Raw genomic sequence first — 18,771 nt, forward strand, 5'->3', positions numbered from 1 at the left:
TATTTTATTTTTATTTATTTATTTTACATTTGTTGACTGGGATAGTCCGACTGGATATATGTCCATTTTCAGCAGAGGCCCAGGGAGAAAAGCTCCACATACCAAAAAAAGAGACAGCACATACATCACTGAGTGATAAACTCAGGCAGACATGTTTAGAAAATATAGACAAAGAATACAGGCAGATATCGATATACACAATGTGCAGACTTACATCTGATTGGTGAAGACATAGCAGAAAATGTGAACATAGAATACAATCAAATCTCATAATTCACAATGCTTAGACATTCAAATGATATGAGGCATAGATACTTGGCTAAACAGCAGGTTGGGTAGCAAGACATGTATTAGTGAAGTTGTTAGTCAGGTTTAGAACCAGAGCACAGCTAAATGCTAAATCTAGCATTTAGCATACATTTTTCCTGTTGTTTTCTATGGGCTTAAGCAGAAACTGAGATTTTTTTATTATTTAAGATGATAATTTACTGAATCATATTGATATTTCTTAACTGACTGCCTTTTTGCAGCATTTTTATTAATTACATTTACATTTGGATTTTCTATAGAAGTTGTAAAGATCATTAGCCTTAGCCAGCAGTTAATTTGGTATTCCTGTCTTGTTTCATTTATATGCCACTTGCAAACTGCCAAATAAGTCTGAATGAATCCCATGCTACCTGAGATGGAATTTTTTGAAACTGATCTTGCTGCAAGAAAATTGCCAGATCCTCAATTAAAAAGGCTAAAGAAACACTGCTTTCAACTCTAGTTGGATCTATTTTCCTTAGCGGACGTTTAGTGGTTTTATAAGTATGTATGCTTCATGCAGAAGACAGTGTGATCCAAGACAGAAGATATTACAACATCTGTGGACAGAATGTCACATGATTTAGTCTTTGGGAATAATAAAAATCTAATCTGTTTTATGCATGAGTGTGGAGTAAAATAAGTAAAATAAATGGCATATGAAAGGAATGCCTTCCAAGCATTCACCAATATATATCCAATCAAAAAATTAGTTATGTTAGATAAACTGTTTGAATGTCTTTCCATGATAGCTTTTGTTCTGTCTAGTAAGGAGTTTAAAGCTACATTTCTATCCTGGATAATGTACATTGGCAAGTGTTCTTGATAGGTTAATAGGTTCATAGATAATTGGCTATTGATCTGTGGGGATTTTAAGAAGCCCAGTCTTGCATTCCTATGGTAGTCTTTAGCCCTTAAATTTTGCATCAAATAACACACTGGCAAGCAAAACAAGGAAATGTTATTTGTTACCCCTACCATGATCAACACGGATGCTAACCTGGGGTAAATTTGCAGTCTCCCATTGATTTGTCCAAACTATTTTTGAACTTCACTTATATGGAGTGGAAGACAATTCCATAAAATAGGGCATTCTCGCTGATGCATGCCTATCCCTCCATGTTTTTTTTTGTGCTACAAAAAGCCTGAGATCCCTTGAGCAAGTGTTCATGTTACCATTGGTCTTGTGAATATATAATAGGTCTGACAAGATATGATCTGCTGTCTCTGTATATATGAGACAAGGCTTTGAGATGGTCTGCATAGTTTTTGCAGTTTAGACCCTACAATTTTTAGTCAGAAAGTGTTGTGGTAGATCCAATTGTAACAAGTGTTTGGACAGACACATCCTGCATGGAACATTATACTTAATGGCCAGCCTAATAGCTGCCAAGTACAGTGGAATGCTTACATCCCTGAACCTGGATTCCATACGTTTAGATATATACTGTTCAATGAGAAAGGACTTCCTTACAATAATGCACATGTGGTGATCAAAGGACAGCTTATTGTTGACATAGGTTCCCAAATCCCTGACTATGGGATCAGATTGCAGGCGTGTATTGTCAATGTGATAGTTACAAGGGAAGTCATGCTTGTTGAAGTACACTTTTCCTGGCATTTAGTTTGAGTCCATGGTCTTGACACAAGCTATTGATTTGGGAAAACACCTCCTGGAGGACTTTAGTGTCCTCTGGGGAGTTTATGATGGCACCAAGTTTGCAATCATTAGCAAATGTGGTCAGCCATAAACCCTAACATTTGCTTTGACTTCAAAGAAGTAAATGTCACAGATGAGTGGACCAAGGACTAAACCCTGTGGTATACCACTAGTGACAGGTCTTTTGGAAGAAGAAGAGTCACACACTCTAATTTTCTGGGTTCTGGTTGTGATACAGTTTGCTACCCAATCTCATAGCTAACCCTAACTGCACACCTCTATCTGCTCCCAACTTATGTAACTTTCTTTAACTTTCTAGACCTTGTCTCACACTAACTTCTCTATCATAAGCACAATACATACATTCTTATCTGCATAATGTAAGATTTTACATCTGGTGACAAAACTATTGTTAGTCCTTCTGAATGATGTAGGATTCTAAATCTGACAGACACAATGATTAGTTTACTGTAGTAAATCCTTGTTTTTCATGTATATGTTGCTTTTAATATTTTCTGTAAACCAGTTGTGGATTGTTTACTTATTTTTGTAAATGATAATCTGTAGAACATGTGGAGCTTTTCTCCCCGGGCCTTCGCTGAAAAAGGGCTACTTAAATCAGCTGACAAACCCAGTCAACAAATGTAAAATACATAAATAAATAAATTTAAATTTAGCTGGAATAGTTTACCTACAATACCAGAGTATGGAACAGTATTAAATATCTTTGTGAGGTCTAGATATGTGGTGTACACTGATTTCCACTCATCCAATGCTTCAGTAGCCTTTTCAAAGAAGTTGGCTATGTTAAGTAGGCAGGATCTGTCCTTGACAAATCTGAACTGGCTTGGGTTATGGGTTTATATGTTACATATGTCCTTCTTTATTAATTTCATGATGATACTTCCTGTAGATCATTATGATAGAGAATATATTTTTCAAAAGGTCAATATGTACATTTTTAAACCTACATATTTACTCTGAAACAAAGCTGTCACACATCAGCATCATTTTCAGCATCCTTCAATCATCCACATTAACTGTCTATATAGAACTATTGTTACACCTCACTTTGGGGACCTATTGTAACTGGAACAAAATGATTTGTACAGTTATTAAATAATGGTCCAGTTTCCTCTTTCAGAGATGTATTTCTTGGAGATGTAATACTTAGGCGCCTACACCTGTGACTGTCCACAAAGCTGTCTTTCATTTGACTGCTATAATTAAGCATTGTACTTTTGAGGAACTATAGGTTAGACCCAGTTTAGGCAATTTTCTCCACTACAATCTCTGGTAAAAAATGTGGAAGGTACAGTCTAGGAGGTATCCAAATTCTTGAGATTTGCTTAACTTTACCTATTAATGAAGCTGTTAAATAAATGCTAATATCTCTTCAATATATAAAGGCAGTTTTTGAGATATTAAAAGAAAAATGTTAAGACTTTAGTACAAAGACATCAGATTAAATATTCACAACATGTAGCCTGAGCACAAAATCAAAAACATTTAAATAACGTATTCCTATTTGATGTGCATGAATTCTGCTTATTAAAACTCATACATCAGGGAAAACTACTTTTTCAGAATAAATATTAAGTTGTTATGTATAACAAACAATGTTATATAAAGTAACAAATTGTAAATTTCTCGGTGATACTTAGCTTCAGATTTATATAAACAGATATGTGGCCAGTGCAGTAAAGTCTAACCATATCTTGACTGATGCATAGACTGTTTACTTGGATGGTGTGTTACAAAGACTTGGAATGACAGAGGGAAAAAAAAACAATGTCTGTTGAAACGGGATATGTATAGATCATACAGCTAGTGTGCATCATAGAGCCAGTGAGGTGTCCAGCTTGAGAAGTTTAGACATAACCATGGTAGGATCAAGTCAGGAGCAGTTTGAGGGAAATTTGCACCAGAGACATGTTTAGAAATGTAGTCATTTAATTCCCTTCAGGATGTAGTAACTGTAATAGCAGCCCCAGCACACAGAGTACTTGAGGATTATGTACCTTCATACAAATCATTTTAAATTACTTCAATCAGAAAGTTATTTTTTGAAAAAAAAAAGTTCTACATAAGAATAGCCAAATGCAGTTCTTTGGATGAGGTTTGCTGAAAATTTGACATCCACAATAGGCAAAGGTAGCTTAATTTGCATTTTGCAAAATTTTGCTCTGAATTTACCTGTCTAACAAGGGACTGCCACTCGGATTCAGAAGCATTCACTGCATTGTGGTAGGCAATTGCATGTCATGAGCAGTCATGTACAGGTTGTTTGCACTTCAGAAACACACTGAGCATGAGAGGTAGAAATCAAGCAATATAGTTCCTTAAAGAATTTGCCAGTATTGATATAATGAGACAGTAATAAACAATGATATTAAAATGAGAGGCTGCATGTATGCAGGCAAGGCAAAACAAGATAGTAGCATGATTCAGAAATGTATAAACAGCACCCCATTATGCACTAACACTCGTGCTAATGACCATAGCCAAATCCAGGAGTACATACAGTGGGGCAGTGGAAATATGCTATGGGTTGCCTCATCATTAGTAAATGTATAAATACAGCAGGGTGTAACTGCTACTATGAACCCTGCTGGTGCACATCAACATCCTCAGAGGCATCATGTCATCTGACCACACTTAACATTCCATGGTCTTCATGGCACCAACATTGTAGACTGGTGCTGTGTGAACAGGGATGCAGTGCAGAAGTTGGTAAACATGTTTTGGCTTTACATCCATGCTTATGGGATACATGGATTACTTATCCCAGTTGATACCCATTCATGCATGGCTTTACAAATACTAGGGGTCATTCAATACCTGGCAGAGGGCACAGTGGTGGTATCTGAGGCATCTGTCTCAAAGATACACAACAGTTTCTCAATGCCATGCTGCAGCATGTGGGGGGTATATGTGTTTTTTCTGTAACACAGAGGACAGAACAAACACCATGTGTGATTCCTGAGATAGTCCATTGCCTGAGCAGCTGGGGGCCCTAGAATGCACCCACATTTAAATATAAGCTCCATGTAGTGACCTGGGAAAAAGGTATGAAAAATGTAAATTGCACCTCTCAGTTATTTGCCAGGTAGTCTGCAATGCAAAAAGTATTATGCACAGTATGTCTGCAGGCCACCCAGGCATTTATTATAACTTACACACATGAAAAGTCAAAAACAGCGTAAACCAACAACCATAAACACTGAAAATAGTCTAATACACTGTGAGCACAAATTCCTCTGGAGTCGCCCGTGTAAAAAAAAAATTTATTCCACATAAAAACAAAATAACCTCTAAGTTAAGCGCTTTCATCCATATATCAATGGACTTCATCAGAACAAAAGCATTGTACACTTGAATCCTTAAATATCCACATTTTTGGTGCCAACAATTTCTAATAGGCTAAAAGCCTATACTTTTAAAGGTATACACACTAAAACCATAACCAAAAATATGTTGGGATGATACAATACATTAATCAACTTTCCCAATCCATACATACTCTTTATAATAATATAACTAATTATAATAATAAAAAAACATGTTTTAAATAATTGTTCATTTAAAATGTATATGGAATTCATAATGCATTACTCTATTGTATCAAAAATACACATATCATAATCACCATATGTGTCATTAAACTATTAAAAAGTTGTTTGTACATAATTATAAAACACAGTGGTATAAAAGCCTAAATCTTGAGTTGTAAAATAGGCTTGATAGTTATATAATCGTTCAAACCTGGCTCACTAGATGCATCAGTTACCAACTGCCATTTGACTTCTCTCTGCCCTAAAATTGCTTTATTATTACCTCCTTACACACTTACACACATGGCAAATGTGAGACCTTTATCAGAAGTTTGATAGATGTGGCTTTCGCCATGGGCATCTTCTTGGCAATATTGGATATGCCTTGGACCTCCTACTAATAACACCCATCCAAAGTTTGCAGACAGACCATGGCTACAAGTCTGTTTAACATAAACCAGGGTCAGTGGGGAGCATGTGTTTGGGCTGATGAAGGAGGATCTTTCCATGCTTAATGCATAACTTACATACCCTGCACTTATATGTCTGTTTACATTTATGTGTGTATTTTCCATATGTTTGGGTTAGCTATTTTTTGCCAATTTGTGGAAGTTGCACATATTAAAAAGGCATGCTATGCAGTCTACAAGTACCTATGTCCTTTACTGAAGCTGGCAAGGTTTTACTGCTTTATGTACATGGTAGGATATTACGTGGTATACTGTAATGCAGTATTGACTGGCAGTATCTGCCGAATGTAATATTGATCTTATTACCTTACACATTCCATATACACTAATATAATTAGTTTTCTCTTACCTTCACGGTCACTTTTTAATTATTTTTTTCTGCATAGGAAGTGGGGAGTTTGTATGCAACAATTTATTATGATCACACATTAAAATGCACATTATTATGCAATATGTTCCACTTGTGCTATGCCTTTATCTTTCTTCATTTTCAGGACATTATGCAAAGTTGTATTTGCATTTAGCTGTACTGCACCACTTTATGGTTTAGCAGAATATCCTCAAAAAGACAATTTGTGTATAAATCTCACCCAGATAATATTAACTGATAGTCTTGTATGATTAGCCTTAGGTGACCTGAAACCCTAGATAAAGGTCTCAATGCCCCCTCACACACACACACACACACACACACACACACACACACACACACACACACACACACACACACACACACACACATTTCATCATTCCTGCCCCTCCTTATCCACAGTACCCCACCCTATTTCCCCAATTCTGGTCTTCCATACCATAGAGAGTTCTTTTTCTTGAGTTTCTCAAATGTTATCTCATTCTTCACATTTGCTGTACCCTTTTGACACAGCCTAAGTGGCCAAACTTGGGAGGGTAGGCTTCCAAAAGCAATAATGCTTGAGATACTTTGAGGTGCATTTTAGGGCTGTTTTCCACATTTTCAACCAGTGGTGACCTGAACAAAAGTCTTGACTGAGGAAAGGAATTCAGTCTTACTCCTCATCTTTGCATTATACTGTATATTTAACATACTCTGGCTAAGAATGAACTGCAATAACATGTAGGAAAAATTTTAATTTATATGGGGGGGGGGGGGTCAGTAGCTATGGGACTCTATATCGTCTGAGGTAATTTATCAGCTTTTTCCCAGCCATTTTTATCCAATGATGGCCTGAACAAACATTACAAGTAAGGAAAGAGATTCAGTCCTGACCTATAAAATCCACTGAAGGCATGCATATACATGGTACAGTAGGTGTACCCAAAAGTGCATACAAGGATAATTAATGCATTCACCATCACTCACATCATCCATAGTGCCACTCGTCTGGTCAGGATAAAACAGACAAGCGGTTGTGGGTTCAGTTCAAGCAGCTTTATTACACACAAACACATCAGGAATGAGGTTTTGTAACTTAAGCTTACATAAACTTATAAACAGACTGACTACTATACTCATACATGTTAACACTCTGGCTGTTCTCTCAAAATGGCACTTCTGCCTGCACATGCTCACTATTTATATGCACGTGCTTACATCTGGAAATGAAATGCTTCTTAAAGTTACATGCACACACTCTGTTCTACAAATAGCATAGCTTTGATTTTCTCATCTCTGCAGTCCATTGTTTGCTGCCTCAGCTGTGCAAGTTATGCATTTGTGTTTAATGAGCTTCCAAGGCATGAAATAATCATAACTCACTTTACAAATGCAGTGTACTTTGGAAACTATATCAGCATTCAAAGACAGCTGAGTTATTCCATCTCCTCCAAGTATCATACTGGTGTTTCTTAGAAGAATATGTTTATAGACTCCTAGTACAGCAAATGATTCAGAAAAACTAGGAAGGCAAAAGTCATTTGTAGAACATTAATCTGAAGGCAACAAGAATTGCTTGGTAATGAAATGTACTGATATAACTCAGACTTTGTTATATTTCTTTCTTTTGCCATGTATCTTCATGCCCATTTTGCAGAGCACATTACATTATAATATAAATAACTAATTTGTATATATGAAACTGTTTAAATGTATATCACACCTAAAGGTTATCTGTATATTTGTAGCTGAAAAGAAATGTTTTTTCTACTACTACTACTACTACTAGTTAATTATGTATATTAACATGTGAGCTCAGTGTCTAAATGCTATATTTCTAGGAATATAACCCTTCTTTGTATAACTGGCCTACTTATACATCATTTTCTATAAGGTGCATTACTCTTTTAATAAAGGTATAAAAAGTACAGTTTCATGATATGGAAACAATAGACCTCCCCAGGTCATTTGTTCACTGTAGCATGACTACCACATTAGAAGTCAGTATGAAAATACATCCCTAAACATTTTCAGGATTTCATATTTATTTTTTTACTTAAAATATTGATGCATAATGACTGAACAGGAAAACATACTACAGTCAGAGAATTAGACAAAGCACTGAGATGTGAATATATGAGCTTCTTGAAATATCTGTGCCATTAATGGTCACAGGGTGGGACTGTTACCATTTCTATATAATTTAGTTCAAAACTGGGTATGCAGGTCTTTGTATAATGTATAGAGGGTTTAGCATTTCATAGAGCACACCAAGATTAAGTGGTCTATTACAAATTAACACAGACATCCTACATTTGTTCAGCATCTTAGGGAAATCTCTGGTAGTCATGCATGATGCCTGAGTGGTCTGGCAAATGCTTGCGCTAGTCATTTGAATATTAGCATAGCAAACATCTCAGAATTATGCCTATTAATATCATTACTGCTGACTGCAGGCAGAACCTTCTCAGATTGTAAAGTGTTTTGGAATCTGGTACTAATAATTTATCTTATAATTTTAAGAGCATTTGTTATTTATATGTGCAAAACAACTTGTTGTACTGAATGTGACTGCAGCTAGGGTTGCTACCTTTTCGAATGGCCAAAGTGGGACATTTTTGGTACAAACATCAGATTTTACAGGCCGACACATACCCACGGTCAGTACAAAGGATAGAACTTAACTTTTTTGCCTAAATAAAATCTTATTCCTGTAGCATTTTAGTTGCGTATTCTATTTCTTATAACATTTAGGTATTTTAGATACAGAATAACTGTTTTATGCAACTATTACATAAAATATAGGAAATAATTTTGTCCTAAAATCTCAGGACATTTGCCATTTTTACTATTTTTTGTCAGGACACAGCTGCCCAAAGAAGGACTGTCCCTCACAAAGTGGGACAGGTGGTAACCCTAACTGCAGCAGTTACTTAATGCAGCACCACAGGGTAATTTTGAGAAAAGTAACACTCCAGAAGTTATCGTAGTGCCAGAAGTGACATAATATACCATTGTGAAAAGGAACCAGATATTGGCTCAGATGTCACTTATGGTGCAAAAAAAAAAAAAAAAAACTCTTTCAATAGTGAATGCTGTTGCAACAACACAGTTTTGTAAATTTTTATCCAATGATTTGAAAAAGAAAACAGATTTAGAAGACCATAAAATGAGTGCGATTTCATGTTTGCTATCCCCAGCTGATTTTGTGCTGTATCTCTCATTGAAATTTGTACCCATCTCTGTGGTATACAGGGATAAATCCTTGACTATGCCCCCATAATGTGCATCTAGGTAGTAGCATGGAATGCTAGAAGAGCCAGATGTAATGGTAAAAGTGAGAGGTTGATGACAATGTATCCACTGGGGGGCCACCAAGTGCAATGCTGACCCAACCAGGAGTGTTAGCGTCAAGTAAGCAATATTACAGATCAGATAATGTCTGAGTTTTATTGTAGCCAGAAGGACTGGTCATGTGTGTAACACATGTCTCATCTGTGAAGCAGTGGCTGTTATTTCATGCCATTGTGATGAGCAGGGGCTAGATCAGGGAAGGTTGTGGGGAAAGCCTCTCATGATGATGGATGAATGGTCTGATCTGTAATACCAGAGTTTCTTACCTCCAAAGGGAACAAATGGGTAATAAGCCTCACACACCTGGACAGGGAAACAGATTGGTGTATAATGCATTCATCTTGGCCAGGTGATGAATGGACCTGGTTCTCACACCATAAGAGGAATAAACATGTCAAATGGGTGTTGAGAGGGCAGCCCAAGGTAAGGGTACAGTATACAAAAAATGTAAACTTCTCAGTTGTCTATAGATGAAAGTTGTGATTCCATAAGTTCTGCAAAATTAGCTTTTGTATAATATTAGCAAAAGTGTGAATAATCTAAGATTAACAAAATTGTTTCTTGCATATCTTTCAAGAGAATTTGCTTCATTTTGTTTTAAAATCTATGGTAAGAAATGTTGATATATTCACTTCCTCTGTGAGGAAAACATACTGTTTGTTGGCTTAAGGGAGAATATGGAATGGACTCACCACCTTCTCATTAGTTGTGTTATTTGTTTATGTATTAATTTCAGATAAGGTGAGCTTAGTTACTGTTAAATGAAATCTATCATCCTAACACATAATGTGGCAAGATATTAGGCACAAAAGAGTAGCATTACATTGTGCAGCACTGACTACTGGGCAGGCTCATATTAATTTGGATGAAATAAGCATCTGGAAGCTTGAATGTGTAATTTGTTTGCACCTCCATGTATGACATTTCTGGCACTGGACCTGCTGAATTATGGATTTAACAGTAACTATGTGTACTGAAGCCTTGTTGTGCTAATAGTTAACTATATTTATCTGAAATTGCCTAGACGTATGCTCTCAGAAGTATTGTACACCTGCTTCCTATGAGGCAGAGCTGGCAATATTTAACTATATGAAACATTACATGTTAATGTCAAGCCTATGGAAATTAATGCATAATGTTTTATACTTGTTACCTCATTGTTTTGCTGGTACTCTGTGAAATGTCAGAGTAATGATCTTGCAAAAAATGCTTGTCATAATAAAAAGCACATTTTTACTTATGGTATTTTATAGTCCAATGGCAATTAGCAAACAGGTAAAATAGCAGACTACATTCAACCAGGGAAGGCAAGTCCAAGTAATTTTTCTATGACAATTATTTAACATCATCAGTAGTGATTTAGCTTGGGAAGTATTTTTGGCAGATGACACTAGCAAAGAATACCTTGTGCTCTAGACATGGCACTTTACAAAGCCCTAGCAGAAGTATAGAAATGCTGTCAAAAGTGCACCAAGCAAAGTATTGTGGCTTGTTTTAAGCAGACCTAAACCTTATCCTGTCCACCCTGTGTCATTTGATGCGATGAGGTCATTCAGTAGTAGCAAGTAGGAACATCTCTTTAGGTTGTTTCCTGAACTAATGCAATGAGACCTAATTATTTACTAAGTAGTTAGAGGAAGCCATGACCCTAGCAGTACAGCTATTGTCAAGTAACTCTTAGCCTATAGCTACAGCAGGGAAGGTCCAAACCCTACCCACCACATATTCATCTAGTCCATGGTCTGTCTTGCTTTATAGAGAGCCTTTAGATACAATTTCTTTCTAAATATATCCTACTCAAAAGTGTCATGAACAATACAAATATTCATCTGTCATACGATTATATTTTATTATTTTGATTCTTATCCTAAAATCCATCCCCTTTAACTCATAAAGTTAAATATCATAAAGAGGATGAACTACTTCATTGTAAACTATCAGCCATCTTCAACCACAGCTGTACTGCTAATATGGATGATCTGTATGATAAAGTAATCATATACCCCTGTGAGCTGGAAGCTTCCAACAGGCTATACCCCAGTTATAAGATACTTCCTAGTGTTACAGCTTTAATTTTACTAGCAATGGCAACTGTAAAATGTACATTTTCCAGAAATATAGATCCTTGGTATACTTTTCTTTTTTGCCATCTTTGAAAAGCATCAGTAGCTAAAGTATCCATACTTGTATAAAGGCAACACTATACATATGATGGCTTATCAGATTTAAAGGAAAACTCCATCTTCTCCTACAGTTTAACTCAACTCTTAGGTTACCTTTCTCCTTACAATATGGTTCCAGTACTGTGTAAATACCGGAAACCAGGTTGTACTTTATAAAACTTTAATTTCCTTGCCTTGGAATCAAAGGTAGCAAAAGACCACCCACTTTTTTAACTTAATTTCTCACATAATTTAGAGAGGAATTAGTCTACACCTGAATGAAATGCCACAGACACAGACAAATCTGTAGTCAGGTACTGCTGATAATATAGGTAATTAGTTCTGCTGATGTCAGGAGCTCAGCAGTTTCTATAAAATGGACAGAGAGGTATGAAATTGTTTTCCATGGTCTTTATTGCAGAAAGGAAGAGAACTTACACTGATTCCCAACTACTTCCAATGTAGCCATGTATTTCATAGCATAACAGACCAATTAGATCAGTCAGTGCTTCAGATGCAGTTGTCATCTCTTTTGACAAATCTACAAATGCAGCATCACAGTATTGATATCCTAAGCTTTACACTTTAAATGTTTGTTATTTATACTGCTTTACATTTTAAGATGACTTAGATATAGTATCAAATATGTCTGTGACCTTTATAGAAAATTCACTAACCATATTTTCTTATAAATCCTGTAATGAATCAACATATTACCAAAGTGTGGGGGGAGGGGACTGTCAGTTCATCTTGGACTACAAAATGATACTTTGAACAGAAGTCTGCAATTTCGCTACTTTTTGGTTGCAGCTGCATAACTCCTTAGTATACTGTAAAACAAGCCCTGAGATACACACAAATGAGGGCCATTCAAGAAATAAAAGAAGCAGTCCTGTTATAGAAGGTATATAAGATGACAGTGACTGACACTAATCCCAGTATATGTTAATGGCATGGGGATACACCAGTACTTTCTTACATCTGGCATGACTCATATAAAGCAGATTTGAAATGGAGAAAGAGAAAGGCCTGAAGAAAAAAAATCATGTTGATATGTTAAGCCCCACTGGCAGACATTTTGCAGAAAACATTGAAATTCTATAAAAAGCAGAGTGATTCTGTGGTATTATAATTGCTCAGAAAACAAAGATATACTGAAAAAATAGATTTTTTTTAGTTCTAAAGTAGAATTTTCCTTTAAATATATCACAAAATAAATGGACTCTCATTCAGCATTAACAGGGAAGCTGATAAAAAAAAAAACGAAACAAATAAAAAATTGCCAGGAATTTCAAATGCCGAAAGTGACATTCCTGGCACTTTTTTTTAATTTTTTATTAGACCTAAATGTCTCAACCATTATATACATCATGGTGAAACCAGAGATAACTATCAGTGAATCCGTTAATAAACTTTACAAATCATTTCAGATGGAAAGGTCATGTGTGAAAGTAGAAGAAGGTTCCATTTTGCTGTTATTTAAATATAGCCCCTGTACCACTTTACTAATATGTGCTAATCCCAACCCTAAATCTGCTCTTGCCCCTACCTCAACTCTTCACCTTACCTTATGAAATACCCTTTCCCTAACACTACCACTAAATAAGACAAGCATGCACACTTCACATATACCAGCACACATCCACAACACTAAGAGTGGTATTCATAAACCTGCCCTTCGTAAATTTGTAGTGGTAATCTGTAAGAGCAGTGATAAATCCTTATGCAAATAAGGTTATTTAGGCTGACTATGGAAATACAGAGGTGTTTTGATAAACACACCTCCCTAAGACAAACACATAACATGCTTAAGGCATAAGCATTAGGGTGAAAGCTATTATGAGGATAAGGGGTATTAAATGTTTGTGTATTACTATGGTTCATAGAGATAAACATAGAAGGGCCTCATCTGCATACAAAACAAGCAAAGGATATTGAACATATGTCAGTAAGCACCAATTTACATGTAGAATACACAAATAAGGCGACTGATGACTGCAAGTGAAAAAATGAATATTTACTACTATACTTTTTAAAAGGAGGCACAGTTATTAACTTCACTTCAAGAAATGTTTCTTTTATTGTATTTTAGTGCTTGTGCTTATTTGGACAAACTACTGAAGGGGTCGCATGGGGAAATGTTTCATTTGGTACCATTGAAATGCTTGAGCATACATGCACAGACTACTGAAGGGGTTGCTGGGGAAAATGTTTCATTTGGTGTCATTGAAGTGGTTGCGTGTACGTGAATAAATTATTGGAAGTGGTCTTTGGGGCAATCATTCATTCATGCATAGATAGACTGCTGAAATGATCACTGGGGAAAATAATTTATTGTGTGTCATTTTAGTGCTTGTGCATAGTTGGACAGACTCCTGAATGGGTCACTAGGGGAAATCATTAATGTGTTAATGAAGGGCTTCTGTATACTTGAACACTACTGAAAGGATTGCTGGGGACAAGTTCATGGATTGCAAAGCAGATATCAGAGGAGCAGCAATGCTTTTAACAATGGATGCACATTTGGGATGGATATTGGACTATGAATTGCAAGAACACTTTGTCACCATAAGCAGCTTTACACAATTTATCATTCGCATCTCACTATACTTAATGCATTGTGCATTAGTATATATGGCTTCTATGAATCTTGCCTTTGCTACACTAACTCACAAACATCATGGATACTGAAATGATGAGAGGTATTGCCAGCTACGCGAGGATAAGAAGGGGAGTGGATGTGTAAAATATGCCAGCATAGCTAGCTGGAGTTTTATAAAGAATTATATATAATTTGTGTATCAAACCGATTTGTACAGGTGCTTGTGTTGAAAATGTATTTGTAAATCTACTTGTGTTAAAAATGCACCAACAGTGGGTCCTGCTGGACAAAAAAGAAATGCACCTGTATGTTAGACTGTATTGTAAGTGTTGAAATGAATATATTGCAACAGAGGATACTGGAAGAGAACAGGTTAATCTGAGTCCAGCTAAATTTGAAAAATAGTCTGAAATTAAATTACCTGGTTTAGGCCATAAAGATTGTATCTCACAATTGTGGCTGCAGCCAGAGACAAAACGTCTGTAAAAACAGTATTAGGAGTCTTACTGTATTGTCCATAGGGGTGAACTAATTGCTACCATGGAAGGGTGGAAGTCTTTGAAATGATTTTATAGCTTCCATATGCTGTAACACATCTTAGCAAAGCTCTATGTGTGTGTGTGCTATAACAAAGATATGTTAGATTCTGGTTAATTTTCTAGTAAAGGTTGTAGAATGAGAACCAGAGTCAGATGACCAAATGTGATGTCATTCTTCAGCCAGCATTGAAATTATTTTAGATATGATTGAGAGATGTGATATTGACACTCAGTAGTCTGTTTCTGAAACTTGACAAAGAAGGATCACCCACTTAGTAATTCTTTAGATCAGTCAGGAAACTATAGAGAGATTAGTTAAGTCTTGTTTTTCTGTATCTGCGTGATACATTGGGCATCATAACACCCCTGGGTGGGCATTAATTACACATAAACACATAGCCTGTCAGCTCCAACCCCTGAGCTTTCTTAGAGACTGCCCAATCAGTGGTAAGCCTGAAAAGTGCTTCATATGAGCTAGTCTGGGATTAGCACTACTGTTTCACTCCTGCTGCATGAACGAGCACAGGGGCTTAATTCCTGGCGGTATCTGATTTAGGCAGTACACATGGAACTTTTCTTACTGGTCTGGTTGCAATTTTGATGAAAGCCTCTTCAGTATTAATTCTAGTTGTGCAGATTAGGGTCCTTCTGCTGAGCCACTTTATGTGGTAACCATGACACCTACCAGGAGAAGACTACCATAAGCCTACCATCTCCCTGCACCATCTGGGAAGAGACTTATGTTCACCAAAATTACTATCATCTGCTTCTTAGAAATTATGTTGGGATCATTGCTACTGTCTTGCTTCTGGTGAGAGAATGAGCAAAGGGATATAGATTCCTAGCTGAGTGTAGATATTTTAAGGCACACACTATTAATATTCAGATAGTACTAAATAGGTATATCACCAGTATTCATCATTCATGGTGAATCTAATTCTGTATTTTCACTAACCATAGTTATATTTACCATGTTTTAGCTTACCTTTTGACTATCATTCTAAATAGTTCATCCAGAAATCTTCAGGGTCTTCTATAGTAATCTCTTCCACAAATCTTCAGGATCTTCTATAGTAGTCTCATCCACACATCTTCAGGATCTTCTATAGTAGTCCTATCCATCAATCTTCATGATCTTCTATAGTAGTCTCATCCACAAATCTGCAGGACCTTCTGTAGTAGTCTTATCCACAAATCTTCAGACTCTTCTATAGTAGTCTCATCCACAGATCTTCAGGGTCTTCTATAGTAGTCTCATCCACAAATCTTCAGAATCTTCTACAGTAGTCTCTCTCCAACCACTGAGTACTACAACCAGTCCCAGCCTTCTCTAGCAACAGGGCTCAGCAATCTGTTCTCATCCCATCTATGGCCAGTCTGATTGCATTAGGTGCCCTAAGACAATGTAGTAACTGCCTTATGCTTACCAACTGTTCACTCATTTTGCTAATTGATAGTACAATCCGTGAGAGATGTAAATATTATGAAACTTGGAATAAAACTTCTTATACCATTTCAGTATTGGTAAGCATCAGACCTCTACAATGCCACATCAATCGCAATACATCCATAAATGTAAAACATATGCTAAGGATGTAAAGAAAAAAATTGCCAAAGCCTTCTAGAACACATTTTAAAAGATCCCAGCATCCAGCACTCAAGGCAATATCTAGCCCTTCTCCATTTATACATACTGCAAATCCACACAGCTTACCCAAGTATCACCAGAAAAGCAGACCATAAGGACCAGTAAGTCTGCTTCACCACAGGAGCTTGTTTAAGGCAGGTATCACTACAATTAGGCATACAGACTCTACACTCACCAGAACAGATATTAACAGGATGCCTGTAAGCTGCTTGACCAGTGCCAAGATCTTTGATGTCACAAGGGCCACAAAGGTCCCTTAAACAAAACAAATAATTGTATGACCTAGACATGGAACACCAAAAAAAGTCCAACACCATTCGGGAGGTAGATAGAATTAAAGTTTAGTGTGACAAAACAACAAAAACAGCATACCGGTTTCGACAAAACTTACAGCCTTCTTCAGTGCATTAACTCACTTGAATCAATTACACATTTAAATAGTATTCCATTAGACCATACTAGAAGCTGATTGGTATATGCCAGAATTAACTTAATTCATTAAGGCCAGGTTTAAACAGAGCCCCTAGCCTGACAATCCAACCAGATTCTTTATTATTTAGTATACAATGCCAACCTGCTTTGTTGGATTTATGTCCTTGAATTTTGTCAATGATTGTGAATTGAAATTTAGCAGTGACATGGGTCATTGTATGTTTGTAAAGAGCATTGGAAATCCTTTTAGTTCTTATATCACTAAGATGTCCACTAATTCTGTGTTTTAATGGCCTGGATGTTTACCCTACATAAAAAGAAGAGCAAAAACAGGTGGCCAAATAAATGACCCAGTCACCGCTACAGTTGCCAAAGCATCTAATTTCAAAAATATGTGGTGTGTTGCTGCTGGTAAATTATTTTGTTTTACATATATACGTACAAAAGCTACAGTGGCCACAAGGGTTACTACCCACTGACTTATCTCCAAATAGGGTAATATGTTGTGTGGTAGTAGATGAAGAGTGTTTATAGTGGGTTACATGTGAATTAATAGTACGGCCTCTTCTGTATGAAAAAGACACTGTGGGGAAAGTATTCCAGCTAGTCTCTCATTTGCCAACAAAATGTCCCAGTGATTGTTGATAATATTTCAAAAGGCATCTATGTTGCTTCCAAATGTTGTAACTAGACAAATTTGTTGGGGAGACTGTGCATCCTTGCCCTTGGGTCCCTTGCCATAAGTCAACAACTTCTTTCTATCATGTTCAATGGCAAAAGAGCATGCCCTATTAATGTTGTTTTCATGATAACCCCTATTCAAAAATCTTAGTGAAAGATCACTTTTGCTGATGTTGAGGCTGCATCTGATGAACATATATGCTTGATGCATAGAAATTGAGATTTTGGGATGTTTCGGATGATGTGAAAGGAGTGATGACTGGTGGCATGTAATAAGGTGTTGAATTGGGGGAATTTTCTATGAACCTGTATTTCAAGTGTATGGTCATCCTGTCGAAGAATATGGATGCCCAGGAATGTAATTTCTTTTTTAGTCATAGTTAAGAGTGAAATGAATTCCCCATTTGTTCTCATTCTGTATTCTACAAATTCCTCTGCATATCCAGCATCCCCTCTCCACACCATCCAACAATCATCCAGATAACATCTCCAGATATCCATGTTGTCTAGAAAAATGTTAGGATTCTCATCATATATCAATTGTTCCTCAATGTAGCCCATGAAAAGGTCTGCATAAATGGGAGCAAAAAATGCTTCCATGGCTGTACCTCTGAGTTGCCAGGAAAATCTCCCATGGAAGTAAAAAACATTCTTGGTGAGAACATGTTCAGCTAAACAAACAAGAAGGGTGTTAAAACAGGGAGTGTATAACTCAGCTTTGTCCAGCCAGAATTGAATAGCTTCTAATCCTGCCCAATGTGGGATATTGATGTGTAGGGCAGTAATGCCCAATGTGCATAATAACCAACCTGGTTTCAACTGTGTATCATTTATGATGTTAAGAAACTGCATGGTATCTTTAATTCTAGATCTGACCAGAGGAAGGAGTGGTTGTAGATATTCAGTAAGGAAAGCCGATAATGGTTCCATCAGAAATCCTCGACCCGAGACAATTGGTCTACCTGGTGGTTTAGTAGGATGTTTATGGTTTTTGGGAAGAAGATATAG

Source organism: Protopterus annectens, chromosome 1.part0, assembly GCF_019279795.1.
Source record: "Protopterus annectens isolate FY-2018-M chromosome 1.part0, PAN1.0, whole genome shotgun sequence".
NCBI classification, from domain to species: Eukaryota; Metazoa; Chordata; order Ceratodontiformes; family Protopteridae; genus Protopterus; species Protopterus annectens.